The following is a 17,266-nucleotide window of genomic DNA, read 5'->3' as shown; positions in this document are numbered from 1 at the left end:
TAAATGAAGGAGGCTCAGCGCTTTAAAGATGCCACTCTGTGACCAGTAGGACTTTTATTGACAAAACATCAACTTCACCCCCAAGACCACCCAGGGCACCTGACAAGGGCGCCACCAGGTGAAGTGACACACGCAGGACGACCCTGCTGGCCTTGCGTCACCACGTACCTAAACCCCCCGCTGAAGCCCCTTCACTCCGTGACCTTCCTTGCAGTTCTTCTTGGTGTCATCTGGGAGCCCAGGAGGTTTGTATCCTTTCATCATCGTGACCCTATAAAGACACACACACACGGTTAAGTGAGGACCACAAGCCCCTTCCCGTCACCCCAGCCCTACTCTTGCCCAACACAGCGGGCATCAGACAAACCAAGACGTCTGTAATGAGTGCCCCTGCTGGGTAAACCCACTGGCCACTACACGTCACACATCGTACTGGCAAGTGTCACCTGCTCTCGGCCGTGAAACGTCAAGGACGGCAAACCCAGCAGAGCAAAGGCTGATGGTGCCGCTCAGACAGCCGCTCTGGAGGGTTCACTCCTTGGGGTGTGGTGGGCACCACACAAGGCACCTGCTCTCATGTTCTACCCGTCTCCTTGGCACACTGCAGACTCTGCCAGGGACAGCAGACAGCCGAGCTTGTAGAGACGCACGTGTCACAGCAGGTAGCCATGAGACGAGGTGGGTGACACGGGGAGTCACGCTATGTGCTTCAGGACGGGCACCGAGGCCCGACATTACTGAACATTCCGAGACCCCCTCATCTTTACAGACACTACAAAGCATGTATGAGGCTTCTGTAACCCTGGCATGACGGTGGCACGGCAGGGCCTCAAACCACTTCAGTCTCTCTGGCAGGCGTCTCAGGAAAGATCGCGACCACGGGGAAGGTCAGACCTCGCTGTGCAGCCTGCGGGAACAAGTCGGCTGAACTCGGAGGCAAAGGGTCCACTCGAGAGGACGTGGCACCCGCCAGCTGCCTGCGTCTGTGTCTTACAGGGGGGCACAACCAGAAAGGCCACACCAGAGGACCACTTACCCCGTTGAAAATCACCATCCTCTTCAGCGATGGAAACGTCCTTCAGTTCTCTCAGGCTGGTCCTCCACCTGGGAAGAAAAACCATCAAGTGAAGTGGAGGACCAAGACAAAGAAAAGGCCATCTTGAAACACGGGGGTGTCGGCTGTGTGAAGTTTCTATGACCTCGCCTTGGAAAAGTCACAGCAAGGCCTCAAACCACTTCAGTGTCACTTTAGCAAACTCCTGAGGAAAGGACAAAGCCACCAAACGGCTAAGCCTCGCTGAGCAGCTTGCAGGCACAGAACATCGACATTTCATTCACACGCATGTCCATCCAGCTGCTAACCCCATACTGGTCAACTGAAATAAACCATCAAGCAGGGCTGGTGTCCCAGGCTTCACCGGGCACACACACACCCCATGAATGATCCATTGAAAGCCATCTTCTCGTCTCCTTCTAGGGATTACTGCGGTGCAAAAACGGGGAGGCGGAGCCTGTGCTGAACCAATCAAAGTCAAACACCAAGTGGGTGTTAAAGGCACACCCGCCCTCGGTCACTGCCATGGTCACCCTGGGTACACGCCTACCGACCACCTTCTGCCAGGCTGTCCCAATCAAACCATCATGAACGTTCAGGCCAATCCATCCAGCAATGGGGCACTTTGAACGCCTGATGGGCACTAAGCTACTCCTTCAAGTGGGTGGCACAAGACGGACATTTCAAGGCCAGTCAAGTCCTACTCACTACGACTGCTGCTGAAAAGTCCAAAAAAAGAGCCCATTGTGAGGACTCGAGAGGACGGCATGGATCACCTCATGGCAATGGGTAGGCCCACCGTTAAGGAGCTGTGACATTCGCCAACCACACATCACGTTAGAGTAACGCCACTCACCCACTGCTTTAACAAAAAAACAAACTCACCTGCCCACTGATGACCCCCACAACACTTCAGGGTCCTTCTTTACTGCAACAGCCTAAAGAAAAAAAGAAAAGAAAAACCCAAAGTGCCATTAAAGTCTGACTTGGGACGAATCAATGGCAGCCGGGGTTTGGGGGGCTTCATGTTCTCGCGTACCGCGTGTTCCATACCCGAGATTAAAAGGCGCGGGCACTGCACTGGCACCATACCCGCTTCAGGGGCGAGACGCCGGGCCGCCACGCGGGAGAGCTCTGGGACGTCCCGAAGATCGGCAGCACAGCAAACGAAGCGGAGTTTGCCTTCCGGCCCTCCTCCATAACGCATTAAAAACAGAAAACAAACCCGCAGAGCTGACAGCCTGGGGCCACGAGAACTTCCAGCGCGGCTCTATCAACATTTGTAAAACTTACGCGGACTTGTCGACCTTTTAAAGCCGCGAGGATGGCCGGGCGCCTCCGTCCAGGTTTGACTTGTGGCTAGTGACGGGTCGTCCTTGAACGATTCGTTCATTTTGACTCGGGAAGAGCGAGTCGTCTCGTGGGAATGATTCGTTCAGTCGCGCAGGCGCATTTGCGCAACTTCCTAGAGATTCTGTATTGGAACCAAATCCGTCTGAGCCGGAAACAGAATTGATTAGTTCATTCCTCGAGTCTCTCTTCTTTCTTTTGTCACGTGACCACTTACCGGCTCAGTACCTCCGCCAAATACGAACGTAAAATTCCATTTGTTGTATGTTGGATCATATTTAGAAATTATCATAAAACTTATCAAAAATATCTAAAACGCATTTTCTTATAGATAAAAAAGGTCTGTCAACTTCTGTCACTATGATTGTTACTGTTTGAGGATCTGTGGTGTGTTAATTTTATAAATAATCCTGTTACAAATAAGTTATTAATTATTGTGATCAACATGTGTAAGCAGTAGATGTTTTAGGGAGGTAACATTAATTATATTTTGCTAAAATGAACGAAATGACTCGAAAAAAGATTCGTACATTTTGCTGAACGAGACTCAAAAGGTCCGAGTCGGTAAAATGATCCGAACTTCCCATCACTAGTTGTGGCGCGTTGTTCTCCCACGGCCGACATTTAACGAGCATGGCCGCCGCTCGACGCGCTTCTTTAGCCTTGTGCGGCCCATCGACGGTTGTCTTTTTGTGGCTCCTACCCTAACGACACACGTTCAGCTCCAGCTCTCCTGCCCCGCCGGGCCTCCGCCCGATCGTGCCAGTTATAAGTGACCACATTGTAGCCGCCTGCTGTCACACAGACTGTCGCTTATGGTCGACTACTCTTTAGCTGTCCCTTCATCGCCCGCACGTGTCAGGCCCCATCAGCCCAGCTTCCCCATTAAACCAAAGGCTGCCCTTTACTTTGGTCATCGCGGCATTCACTCGGCATTTTGATTAAAGTTCGTAGCGTTGGATGGTCGACCACACAGAATGAACAACAAAGATGGCCCTGAAATAGAACTTCCCGACTTGAACACACGCGTGGCGCGCGGACACGTACTCACCCGAAGACGCCACCGGTGGGCCACTGCAGCAATGTGAGGCCGACGACACGTACGTCTCCACAAGCCTCGCGGACAATCGAGGACATTCCAAATGATGGCGAGTGTCTTCCTTCTTCTTCTCCTCCTCCTCCTCCTCCTCCATCATCATCGCCGCATGCCAAGTTAACAGCACGTGGATGCGGTCGGCCTGCTTTTACAGAGATATTAAAAGAAGACGCGCACATTGTTGAGCACACCCGACGTACCTACGTGTGGATGAAATGAAAAGTTCAGATAACATACAAGAGCACAGGAGGCTCCCCCGGTAAAGTGAAATGTAACCGAAACTACCGCGCGAATCCCCGATGCGCTCAGATTGCGCACTACAGCAGCACAGCGCCATTGCCGCCTGCTCTCCCCTGAACCGCCTTCGTCTCCTTCTGCTTCTCTTTTTAGAGTTCTAGTCAGCTTTATCTGTAAAGGCAATACTGCCATCTGCCGCACGGAGGGGGAATTGTCGTGTCATTCATCTTCTACATCTACACCGTCTTCGTTCGTCTTTTAGGGCAGTTGGCAGACACTTATGGTGCATGACTGGCACAAGTGGGCTTGGCTATGGTTTTCAAAACGATACCACACATCAAAAACTATCATATGATATGAACTAAAGTTATTTCCATAGCTAATTGATATTTTTCTTCCACACTTCCATTGCCTCACCCACTGAACAGCTCGTCACTTCAGACCCCCAGCTTCAGGTCCAGCTGCTGGTCATAATTCATATTCCAGAATATGCCAGGGCATCAGTGACTACAATGTTTAACACAGCCCACTGCTTTTGTCTTTTCTAGTCTTATTGTAATGACTGATCTGTAAGATTTAATATAAATATCATCATCATCATCATCATCATCATCATATTTTTAGGACCCCAAACCTCTTTCTCCTTCTTTTCCTCTTCGTCTCTTCACAGTCCTTTTTGCAGGGGAGTTGTTGGCAGATTTTACTATGTGGCATTATTGCCATCTGCTGTACAGGAGCACAAATGACAGCAGCATCCTGGACGCCTGCTGCCAGGCCCAACAGAGCGTCATTGCAGACCGCAGTACGTATGAGGTCAGTCATCAACATCACAAAAGACCCTCAACGTCAGTCACGTAGCACCCATCGCACTAGACTACGATTAACATTAGGGTCCCACCACACTATGGTTAGGATTAGGGTTGTAGGGGGTTTGTGACTGACATTGTAGCCATACACAGGGTGGGCACCTTCGGGGGTTTCGTATCTGCTATCGTCAGGAGTTCCAGAGTTCAGCCAATGTTGGCTTTTCTGAGCGCAAGTCAAGAAAGTGTAAGATAAGGAAGTCACGACTGGCCTTTTCCATTTTACACAGATGGCAGTAGGGTGGACTTGATCTTCGAACATTAATTCACAAAATGCAAATGTGGAGTTTGGTGCAGACACACAGAAAAGACATTTGTTCTGAATCTGCACTGCCACCTGGCGCTGCAGACGTGCATCTTCACACGTTTCATTTTCATTTGGTTCTGCTCATGTTGCCCACTTTGTGCCCACTGGCCTGCCAGAGGTAGCAGTGGTAGAATGGTGTGCCGTCCTGGCTGCAGCCTTCTGGTTTTGGGCATTCTAGGATGCCTCCCAGCTACAGGATGCCAGGCTTACATTTCTGCCTGGAGGTTACAAGCTCTCCGGTGCCCATTGGGTTTCTTTTTCTGCGTGTCTTGTGGTTTCTCTGAATGGCACAAAGACTTGTGGATTCATTTTGAGAGGGAGTGAGTGTGCCCAGCGTCGGATGGCCACTTTGTACGTTCAAGCTGGGGAGTTGGACTGGCCAGCACAATCCTATACTGTAGAATGCCAAGGAGGGGCTGGGAGAGCAGTTGGTCGATCCATTCCTGGTGCACCTGCTTGGCACCCTGGGGGCTAAATGACTAAATGCCACAATCATTTTGACTGTCTTTGCTTGACACAGGAGGACAGCAGAGTTCACTTTAATCATTTCTGCCAGCACACAGTGCCGCCGCCATGTGGCCGAGGACCACGCCAGCACCGTCCAGGAGGACACTTAAAGCACTGTGAAGCTTGTGGCCAGTCTGCCTCTGCCCTCAGCTGTTAAAAATCGCCCACCTTTTACGAAGGCCTGGAAAGGACAATGACCTCAGATATGCGGGGACCACCCTGTCACCAGTGCCAGTAACAAGGTTCTTTTGTGCCCTAAGCCAAGCTTATTAGTGTGCCAACTGACTGTCCGGCAGCTAACTTGTACAGCTGATCCCCCCCCCACCTTATGATCTGTGCCCTCTGAGAATGCCTAATTGACCTTTATCTATCTATCTATCTATCTATCTATCTATCTATCTATCTATCTATCTATCTATAATATAGTGCCTTTCATTATCTATCTATCTATCTATCTATCTTATATAGTGCCTTTCACTCTATCTATCTATCTATCTATCTATCTATCTATCTATCTTTCTGTCTGTGGAATCTCTGTCTGTCGATTACTCTGGTCTGGGTGGCCGTGGTTGTTGGTCGCAGGTCTGCTCCGTTCGTTTGGGTATCTGTGAGTATTTCTCGTTTTCTTTTTCTAACTTTCTTTACTATCAGTTTTATGTATAAAGATTTTTTTACGGATTTGCCATTTATTTGAAAGTATATAGTTTATTGTCAGTGGTTGTTGTAATAGTCGGACGCCGCCATGGCCGCATCCCGAGCAAGGCCTCCAGGGCTTAACCCGCGAAATTTTGAACATCTTTCCAGAAAAAATGGAATTAAAGTAGTTGTGGACCCGATGGTCTCTGTTGAGGCGTGTGTTGTTGAGGTGGCGAAAAGAGTTGGCTGTAAGAATGTGAAGTCAGCATCCCGAATGAACAAAACTATTGTAGTGTTTTTAAGCGACGAGGCTATGGTGCATACTCTAGTGCAGGAGGGCCTGGTGATAAACGGCTCGCTAGTCCCGGTGCTGCCTTTATCGACTCCTTCTAAACGAGTTATCATTTTAAATGTTCCACCTTTTTTGAAAAATGATGCTTTATTACACGAACTTCGCAGATATGGTGAAGTCATATCTGATGTGGTTATGATACCGCTTGGCTGCCGCTCACCTGATTTAAAGCATGTCGTGTCTTTCCGGAGACAGGTGTACATGATACTACATAACTCGCGTGAGGAGCTTGATGTGGCCTTGAAATTTAAAGTAGAAGGTTACGAATATATAGTTTTTATCACTACTGAACAAATGAAATGCTTTAAGTGTGGTCAGACAGGGCACAAAGCGAGTCAGTGTAAGCGGGGTGGGATGACGGAGAGCTCGGATATGCCGGGACCGTCTGGTGTGCACAGAGAGCCCCGTGATAGAACTTCGGACAACGAAGAGAATGAGTCGGTGATCAGTGATTCAGAAATGGAGGATCTGAGTTACGATTCAGATGAAGCGGCTGAAGATCAGAGTGAAATTACAATAGTTCAAAGTATCACAGCTGGCCCGGGACATGAAGCAGGGGAGCCGGAAGTGTCCAGTGGAGAGCCTGCGCTAGAAAAAAACCTGAGGGCTGAAATGATCACGGGCGCAGCGGCTAATGCCGGGCAGATTAGTGAAAGTAATGGGAATAAGAAGGATGAAGTCAGCCATGAAGAGGAGGAGGTGGTGGCTAAGGTGATACCAGGGGTTGAATGTTATAATGAAGACCCTGCAGCGCTTCTCCAAAAAAACACCCACCGAGAGTATTGCCGCTCCAGAGACGAGCCCAAGAGATGCGCCTTCTCAAGGGGGGGCGGAGAAGAGCGCGCTGGCTGTGCAGGCATTGACTGAAGAAACAACGCATGAGACGGGGGCCGATGGAGAAATGCTCGTTGAAGACAGTAACGATGAACACGGTTATGTTAAGCCGGTAACCAGGAAAAGAAAAGAGCAAATAACCAGTGGTGGGCGCGCCAAGAAGAGCACGAAGACTGAAAGTGCAGAGGCCACCGCTAGTGATCAGCAGCAGACAGACGGCACTGAAATCAAAGCGAGAGAGGAAGGAGGGGAGGACGGCAATGAATCTGACCCGTCGATAAGAGTGGATCTGTCATCTCACTCGAGCTTACACGAGGCTTACAGCACGGAAAGCATTTTGCGCTTTTTAGAGTTTTTAGAAGGGAAGCGGGGTGTCAGCATAGTTGAACACTTCCCGGATCTCCATCAGTTCCTGAGCTCGGCGAAGCAAGTGCGGCGGCGGGCAGCTGAATTAGGTATGACCTCCAAAGAGAGAGTCCGATTAAAGAACATTATAAGCAAAGTGAAACGTTCCCTAGAAGCGCAATCATGATGGCAGTTTTAATGCAATTCCCCGTTTCTTGGGTTAATGTAGTGTTGTTGACCGCCACTTTATTTTCTTTTACAATGCCTGTTTATTCCCTGTGCTCTTTCAATATAAACGGCTGCAGAGAGTTAGTAAAAAGAACGGCGCTATTTGAGTACTTAGCGCAAAAAAGAATTAACGTGGTTTTCCTTCAAGAGACTCATATTGACGAGGCTAATCAGTCTGACTGGCACAGAAAGTGGCCAGGGGTGGCACATCTTAGTCATGGCTCAAATCTTAGTGCAGGTGTTGCCATCCTATTTTGTAAAAGTTTTGTACCTGACAGTGTTGTTTGTACTGAGTTAATCCAGGGGAGGCTGCTGAAGGTAGAAGCACAGCTGGGAGAGAAGAAGTGGGTGTTTATTAACGTGTACGCCCCAAATGTAGGGATTGAGAGAACTCACTGCTTCTCAGTTTTAAATGATGTCCTGGGGACATGTGACGATGATGAGCTGGGGACATGTGATGATGATGAGCTGGGGACATGTGATGATGATGAGCTGGTGTTTGTAGGGGGTGACTTTAACTGCACAGAAAATGCGCAGCTGGACAGGAATGGGCTAGAACCGCACCCGGGGTCCGTCCAATCACTGAGGTCTGTGGTCACCAAAAATAATCTCCTTGATATTTGGAGGGATTTTCATCTGGGGGTCCGGCAGTATACGTGGGTGAAGGGCTCAGCTGGGCTGCTGTCTATGGCTCGACTTGACAGGTTTTACATCCAGAAACATCACAGGAACCTCATAGCTAACTGCTCCATTCTTCCAACTGGTTTATCTGATCACTGTCTTGTTTCCCTTCAAGTCTCTTTTCTCTCTGCTCCTTCTGTTAAATCCTAATGGCACTTTAATAATAATCTACTGAAAGACCCCCACTTCATCAGCGTTTTCAAATACTTCTGGACACAATGGAGATACAAAAAGAAGACCTTCTCTTCACTGAGGCAATGGTGGGATTGCTCAAAAACAGAGATACGCGTACTGTATCTATCTATCTATCTATCTATCTATCTATCTATCTATCTATCTATATTATATAGTGCCTTTCACTCTATCTATCTATCTATCTTATATAGTGCCTTTCACTCTATCTATCTATCTATCTATCTATCTTATATAGTGCTTTCACTCTATCTATCTATCTATCTATCTATCTTATATAGTGCCTTTCACTCTATCTATCTATCTATCTTATATAGTGCCTTTCACTCTATCTATCTATCTATCTATCTATCTATCTATCTATCTATCTTATATAGTGCCTTTCACTCTATCTATCTATCTATCTATCTATCTATCTAATGGTGGCACACGTCACCGACTGAGAGGCCACTCGATACGTAACGACACAGGCACATCTGACCAGGCCTGAGGTGGCTCTGTATACAGAGCCATAAAATAACGACTGGTAGTGTTGTTTTGTGACCAATGGCACCGATCATGGGAGAGCAGAGGATATGTGGCAACGAGCTACGTGGCAAATCTAGGGCAGGGGGCAAAGGAGCACATATGGAGCAGGCAGGCAGCGGCACAAAAGAATGGATCACTGGATATGGAGCGCAGCCGGGTGATGAACCGATACTGGGGTCCTACCCAAGGAGGCGGGCTGTAAGATGGGCCTGTTCTGGGTCCGCATGACTACAAAGCAGAGTGATGTGGATCCGTCAGCAATCACAGTGGTCCTCTTCCTATTGGTAGGTGAATCCAGCAGGGGGCGCCAGCTCCCTGCCTTTGTAATTGCGATGTGTTATAACCCGAAACTGTAAAGATTTAAAATAAAAAGGCGACACCCCTCCCTTAGTGGTACGGCAGTAAGAAGTCACATAGGAGAAACAATTTCACTGCGGTTGGAAAAACCAAATTGAGATGAGATAGCGAGGAGTGGGGGCCTCATGCATAACGCCGTGCGTAGACTTCGCACTAAAACATGGCGTGCGGACACACAAAAAAATCCAGATGCATAAATCTGTGCGTTCGTCAACTTCCACGTTCGTCCACTCCATAAATCCCGGTCAGCGTGAAAAGTAACGCACGTGCACGCGCCTGCGGTCTCGCCCCAACTCCTCCCAGAATTACGCCTCTTTGAATATGCAAATCAATATAAATAGCCCTTAAGCTCAGCGTTCTGTGAAAAGACAACGGGAAAAGTACGGGGGAAAATATGAGAATTTCAGCGAATACCAAGTGGAGGCAAAGAAAAACGTAAAACAGTGGAATAAACAACAAACGGAAGTCGATCGAGTAACATGGCGTGTCTGAGAAACTCGAAAGAAAAAATTGTTATTAAGCTGTAATATTCTATGTATTAATTACATTAAAAAAAGAAAATTCTTTGTGAGTTGTGGTAATCAAATCTCGAAGACACATGATATCCGATATGGTGTTCCACAAGGCTCTATCCTGGTCCGCTGCTCTTCTCAATCTACATGCTTCCGTTAGGTCAGATTATCTCAGGGCATAACGTGAGCTACCACAGCTATGCTGATGACACACAGCTGTACTTATCAATAGCACCTGATGACCCCGACTCTCTTGATACACTAACAGAATGTCTGACTTGTATCTCAGAATGGATGAATAGTAATTTTCTCAAACTAAATAAAGAGAAAACTGAAATTTTAGTAATTGGCAATAATGGATACAATGAGGTTATCAGAAATAAACTTGATGCACTAGGATTAAAAGTTAAGACGGAAGTAAAAAACTTAGGCATAACTGTTGACTGTAATCTGAATTTTAAATCACATATTCATCAGACCACTAGGACAGCATTTTTTCACCTAAGAAACATAACAGAAGTTAGACCTCTTATATCATTGAAAGATGCTGAGAAATTAGTTCACGAGTTTGTGTTCAGTCGACTAGATTACTGTAATGCACTCCTCGCAGGACTACCCAAAAAAAGACATAAATCACTTGCAACGAGTGCAGAATGGAGGTGCTAGAATCCTAACTGGGAAGAGAAAATCCGAACACATTTCTCCAGTTTTGATGTCACTACACTGGTTGCCTGTGTCATTCAGGATTGACTTTAAAATTCTGCTTATGGTTTATAAAGCCTTAAATAATCTGCTCCATCTTATATATCGGAATGTCTGACACCTTATATTCCAAATCGTAACCTCAGATCTTCAAATGAGTGTCTGCTTAGAATTCCAAGAACAAAACTTAAAAGAAGTGGTGAGGCGGGCAGGCGGCCTTCTGCTGTTATGCACCTAAAATCTGGACTAGCCTGCCAATAGGAATTCACCAGGCTGATACAGTAGAGCAGTTTAAAACACGGCTGAAAACACATTACTGTAACACGGCCTTCTCCTAACTTCACTTTAACTTAATCCTGATACTCTGTATGTTCAATTCTTCATAATAATTATTCACAGTGGCTCTAAAATCCATACTGACCCCAACTCTCTCTTCTGTTTCTTTTTCCGGTTTCTTTGTGGTGGTCTGCGCCAACTCCACCTACTCAAAGCATCCTGATGCTCCAACATTGATGGACTGAAAGGCAGAAGTCTACGTGACCGTCATCATCAAGTCCTTCCATGAGAACCCTAAATACAAAGACGACTGTTTGACTTATGTTAGGTAGATTGACCAGAGGGGACTGGACTGGTGGTCTCGTGGTCTGGAACCCCTACAGATTTTATTTTTTTTCTCCAGCCTTTGGAGTTTTTTTTTTTTTGTTTGTTTTTTCTGTCCACCCTGCCCATCGGACCACCTTACTCTTATTCTATGTTAATTAATGTTGACTTGTGTTTATTTTTTATTGTGTATTTTGTAAAGCACTTTGAGCTACATTATTTGTATGAATATGTGCTATATAAATAAATGATTGATTGATTGATTGATTGATAATGTACAAATATTCAATAAGCTATTGTTTAAACTGCCTCTGCTAAATACATGTAAGCTAAAAAGTAACTTTACATTTTGAAGGAAAAAACTGCTGAACTTTTAGTCTGTTCTAAAAAGAAGACTGTTGATCTGCGTGTTTAGTCTAATCAGCAGCAAACAGGCCCTTTCACTTCTGCTTTTGAACCAATGCTGTCACCCTTGGGCCTGGTACTGAGCCCCCCAAACTATTGTGTAATCTTGGCTCATGCTAAGCTTGACTCTGAAGTCTGTTATAAAAAGGAACTCATCCCCCACAAATTTGGGCTTATTTGCTGGTTATTGTCACAGCTCTAGCTGGCAGGACCGGAAAAAAGTCTCTCTGCTCAACAAGAATAAAGAAATTGCTTTTTACTTTACATCTGCTGTCTGCCTGCTGTTTGCCTCGAACCTTCGTCCACATTCACAAAGTCCCGAAATAAAAGAGAAGTCGCATAATCAAAGTCACCGTGAAAAGGCGAGTCGTAGCCCAACGTCTGAGTGTCACATGACAGCTTATTAGGGTACAGAGTGGGAAAAAAAACACGAAATGTCAACTTGAATTTCGAAATTTCCACTTTAATCACGTAGTTTATGTTGTCATTAAAGTAGAACATCATAAACGTCATCTTAAAATCGTTTAATTTACCAGTTTCTCAAATCCCATCGTAACTAAAGTCGCACGTTAACTGCTTTGTTTCGTATTTGATCTTCAATGTGCTCGCTGTGTGTCAATCACTACGTGCTTCTTAAACAGGCTTTCTCTCCCTCTGACAGGACACAGAATCCATGACATTCGTGATATTACAACTCTCTGAATAAGTAAAATACTGAGATGTATACGTGATATCATTTTCATTAAGACAGGAGTTAAAGCGTGTTATTAAACATAGGCACACGGTGGCACACAAGATGCTTGCTGTGCCGTGCGCGACCTTCGATGAAATAATTTATTGTAGCAGTCCTGTCTCTCTCAGACGTACTGACCTCCGATTCCTGTCCTTACTTTTGTTTCCCTAAATACCCAATCGCCACACAATCCGCTCTGTAATGGACGTTAAGTCATCTGTAAGCTTACAACAAAGATTCTTCAAAACTTTTAAGGAACATTGAAATATCTTCATAGTACGTGTTTAATTATTCTATCCATCTGTACTTCCAGTGTTGCGCCAGTGCCAGCAAGAATACAGCGAGTGGCAGGATCAATCATCACTAGCGCTTGCACCTCACATGTTTAATTATTAACAATATAGATTATTTAAATGAAGTTAAAGTTGTATCTGTATAATATAATCAACATATTTTGCTGCATTTATGATCTCGTCATCATATGTGAATACGCGCTTTATAAAGTGGCTCAGGGTGTATAATATTATAACTGTAGTGCCAGTTTCCAGTGAGGTGATTGTACTTATAAGTCCTCACAGGTCTACCAGGAGCACTTGATGGCTGACTGAGTGCGTTTAGAGCTCTTAGGATGAAACTCTTTGTGAACCACGAGGTCCGTACAGGAAAGGCTCTGAAGTGTTTGTCGTATGGCAGCAGTTCAAATAGACTGTGCGCATGACTGAGGCAGCTTGTGCTCGATGCTGTACCCCGATAATTCTCTTTGTGATCAGCTGCTGTGATTCCCACTCAGATACAGTGATATAAATACTCCGAGTGGTGCAGTGAGAGGAATATGGAAAAAGATGATCTGCTGTGGCAACTCCTAACGGGAGGAGCTGAGAGAAGAAGAAGAAGAAGAAGGAGGAGAAGTGAGAGTAACAACACTAAAGCAGTTACGGTATTTAGAACAGTTTGGCCATCCTGTGCCCATTATATTGTTACTGGTTAATCACAATCAGATCATTAAACTAATAAACAATATGCGGTTAATTTTAGTGTATTTATAAAGCCGTGTCAGGGATTTGGATCTAAAAAAGAAAGGGAAACCACACAGGAAGAGTAGCACTGCTTTGACGCTGGGTGCCACCAGTTTGCAGAACTGAGCAGAGAACTTGTATGCCAGGGTATGAGGTACTGTGGAAATGTGTGCGGCTTTATGCCAAGTTTAGGTGTTATACATCACGATTTGAATGTGGAAACAAGCTTATGCAACATTTTTGTGCGTACCCACCATTTATACATGAAGCCCCAGAAGAGTCCGCAGCTCACAGCCCCTTCAGACACCCGGGTGCCACCTGGCCTGGTATTTCCCTACAGTGTAAATAAGTTTGGTAATTTATTACAAACTCCTGCACTCACTCAGACTGTGCCAGATCTTTTAGTTGGGCCAACACAAATAACTCCACTAAAACTGTAGTGCTGGCCTAGCCCTCTCCAGGCTGCCGTGTGCCCGTGTGGCACGTCCATCCTCCATGCACTGGACAGACAAGTCCTGCAGCGCTGTGCCCACGAGCCTCATGGCCCGACAGGGCCACCCGACTGCCTGTGAAGACATTTTCTATCTGTATACCTGTAACACATAGCGGCCCACCACACCATCTTCGACTGGCACATCCTGAATCTGCAGACCACTCTGTCACTGCGAGTCTTACGAGATAAGGCAGACCTGTCTTTGATGAGCTTGGACAATGGTGCCATCGCCCCAACTTACAACTAAAGACCATCCACTGTCTCAGTTTCAGTTAAAGGGGAGACACTGGAGGTGGCAGAGCAATAGAAATATCTGGGAACGATCATTGAGGACAAACTCCCCTTTGACCCTCAGACAGCGCCAATCTGTAAAAAAGGGCCGTCACGACTTAACTTTCTTAGGAAACTCAACAGGGGACAAGACCATAATGACACGTTTTAGGAGCCCTTTAAGGTGCTTTTATCAACCTCAGCAGTAAACCGTCTTAACAACATCAGTGTTTGGGTCGCAGCAGACGTCTACCCCTGAAATGTGTCGCACTCAATTCTGTCAGACAGTATGGAAGATAATAAGAATCACATCTTAGTGTGTAGAACTCAGACGAGAATCAAGTTAAACAAGTAACAAACACAGTTGTTCGATAAAGGCATGTGCCCAGAATACGCTTAAAACAGAGGGTAGGAAAAAGCTACCAATGTCTAACTGGGAACTGGAGACCGAGAAATGGGCGCTCAGCTCGAGGCCAGAAGAGAAGCAAATACAGATAAGGGTGGCAGAAGCACAGGGCCTTGTGGCAAGACATATCAGGGGCTGCTTGGAAGCCTGGAGAAGGACAGCGGCAGTTAGGGGGTCGGGGGGATAAGCATGTCCAGTAACCCTTGGCTTGTCCGGGGCTCGACTCGGTTGGCCGGGTTTATATTCTGGTTTATTGCAATAAAGCTAATCTCTCTGTTTGCAAATCCCACGACTCCTAGAGCCTTCTTTCAAGGGGAGAATCTTCAGCGCCACGACAACAGTCGCCATCATCTTTGCCCTAAGTGCCAGCTGTTGCCATCAGGCTGCAGATTTCGGTTTCCAAAGGTGAATAGCAACGGGTTTAAGAACTTCGCTATTCCCACAGCTCCACGCACTTTAAACTCTGTGACTGGTAGGGTGCTGCTAGATGTTAAAGTCTCGGTGATAGTTTTGGGTGCTGTTGAAAGCCGTTCGTCTTCTTTGTGCTCATCCCGACTGTGCGTCTATGCAGTTGCATCGGCGGTCAGATGTTGGGGTCTTTGTTTATCTCCTGATCTCTCTAACAAGAGACTTTCCTGCTGCCAACAAATCTCCCTCTGGGATGATAACCTGCCGTAGTTACAGGTGTCGACAGGGACGCACACAGTCACGGCCACGTCAGCCCTGAAGGAGTCTGCTTGGCCACCTTCACGGCAGGCGAGACGACTCTAAGAGGCTGTCAGCTACGGCCCACCGACTTAACAAACACACAACGTGTAAACGTTTGCTTTGAGAGTCACTGGATGGAAATTCTTCCGTCTGCTTTCTTGTTTGCTGCCATCCAGCCTCTCCCAAACTACACTAAGCCTTTTCTGTCTTTCTGCTTGTCAAATTAAAGTGCGGCGTAATGGGAAGTGGCCACAGGTGAAGTATATCAGCCTGCCGTGTCCAGTGGACGCCCGGGGAGTCCCGTCTGGTCTGCTCAGGCCAAAGCCGGCGAGTCGCTCAGTGGAGTAGCGAAGGGCAGCGCAGTCTTAATCAGGGCTTACGGAGATGAGGGGTGTCTGTCTGTCTGTGTGTGTGTGTCACACTGAGGGAACGTCCCACTAATGCCGCTATTTCAAGTCTTAACAGCCCTTCCAACCCTCAGTCCGTATGTGATAAATTCTTTACTATGCTGACGTTCCAGCTTTTTAAAGCACAAAATGGCCAACACGTATAGGGGGGTGTATTTACAGAACTGGTGACTTAGACGCTGTGGACGCTAGGGGTCGCTGTTGCCCCGTTGAAACCCACCAGACAGCCGTCCAAGACACACTTTTAAAATACCAAGAATAATTTTAAGAATTCTTTTAAATAAAGTGCCCATAGCACCGCACACTCCACAATTCTTCCGATAATAATAAACAATAATCAATAACACAACCCTCCACTCCCAGCAGCTCCATTACACTCCCTCCCAACTCCAGCTCAATCTGCTGGGTTTCCCATCGTCCTTTAAATAGTTCATGAAGTTCTGGAAGTATTTCTTCTCCGGCTCAAACGGCACATTCTCCTTCCTTAAATATCCCGGAAGTATTGCGGGCTTCTGTCCTCGTGATTTTGAAGTACTTCCGGGTTGGTGTAGCAATAACAGTCCCAAGGTTCTCGGTGAGCTCCCCCTGGCGGCACCCCCAGCATCCAACAGGGCTGAAGAAATGGACTCCGTGTCCCACGCTGCCCTGAGGGAACCAGGGGAACCATTTCTGTCCAGGGGAGCTCCCATCTAGCATTCCAGGGGATACAGCGCCCTGCTCTTTGTTCTTTTGTCTGTTGAGGGACTGAAACGCCGGCCGTCCATCACAACACATTCAAAGGGAATCGTGAGCACATACAGTAAAGAGACAAGGCTTGGAATTTATCAAGCACTGGTATTGTAAGAGTTCAGCTTATGCCCATCTATTGTTACGTATCTGAGTGAGCTAAAAAGTACCGATATATTATAAGGCAAAGGTCAGGTATGTGAAGAGAGGTGGAGAAGGTAAAGCAAAGATGAGGAATATGAACTGTTTTAATTTGGGAAAATGGTTCAAGGGATTATAGAGTAAGTAGGCAAGAATCAGAGAGAAAAGGTCCGCTATTTTAGTAAAATGTACTTATTCAATTATAGCAACATTCAAATACATATAATGCAGTGACAATAGACATACAGAAACAAAATTATGCTTACAGTAATATCAAAAGACCCAGAGCCATCATCCTAGACCAGTAGACTGAGGGAGCCCACTTGTCAGTCTTGTCAGAGGATCAGCTCGTGAGCCTGGTCCAATACCGGGCGGTGTGCACGTTCCCTAAGAAACTGAGGGCGGAACCTTCCCTTATATACTAATTGAGTGTCCTTGCCCAAAAGCGGCTTACGTGCAAGAGGTGTACTGTGAACTTGGCCCGGACACAGACAAGCGGACATGTTGTCTTAAAACCACCACACGTTTATTAAACACAATTATTTACAATAATATGGTCACAAAGACCCCAGCCAATGGT

At 46.5% G+C, this 17,266-nt stretch overlaps 1 long non-coding RNA gene and 1 other non-coding gene across 4 annotated transcripts; both read right to left on the bottom strand.

Moving 5' to 3' along the window:
- Nucleotides 1–21: 21 nt before the first annotated feature.
- On the bottom strand, nt 22–3,892 carry LOC120515891. 3 transcript variants are annotated; one of them, XR_005630725.1, is made up of 5 exons: nt 3,738–3,892; nt 3,456–3,642; nt 1,940–1,992; nt 1,037–1,104; nt 22–271 (listed from the first exon to the last, which is right to left on the bottom strand). It is a non-coding gene; the product is annotated as an uncharacterized LOC120515891 (long non-coding RNA). The 3 variants fall into 3 exon arrangements; XR_005630726.1 differs by having other exon boundaries at nt 3,456–3,700; nt 3,786–3,888; XR_005630724.1 differs by having other exon boundaries at nt 3,456–3,887.
- LOC120516203 lies at nt 1,178–1,312 on the bottom strand. Its single transcript, XR_005630798.1, has one exon. It is a non-coding gene; the product is annotated as a small nucleolar RNA SNORA9 (small nucleolar RNA).
- Nucleotides 3,893–17,266: the final 13,374 nt, after the last annotated feature.

This window comes from Polypterus senegalus, chromosome 15 (genome assembly GCF_016835505.1).
Source record: "Polypterus senegalus isolate Bchr_013 chromosome 15, ASM1683550v1, whole genome shotgun sequence".
NCBI classification, from domain to species: Eukaryota; Metazoa; Chordata; class Cladistia; order Polypteriformes; family Polypteridae; genus Polypterus; species Polypterus senegalus.
This window is presented reverse-complemented; position numbering and strand designations above follow the sequence as displayed.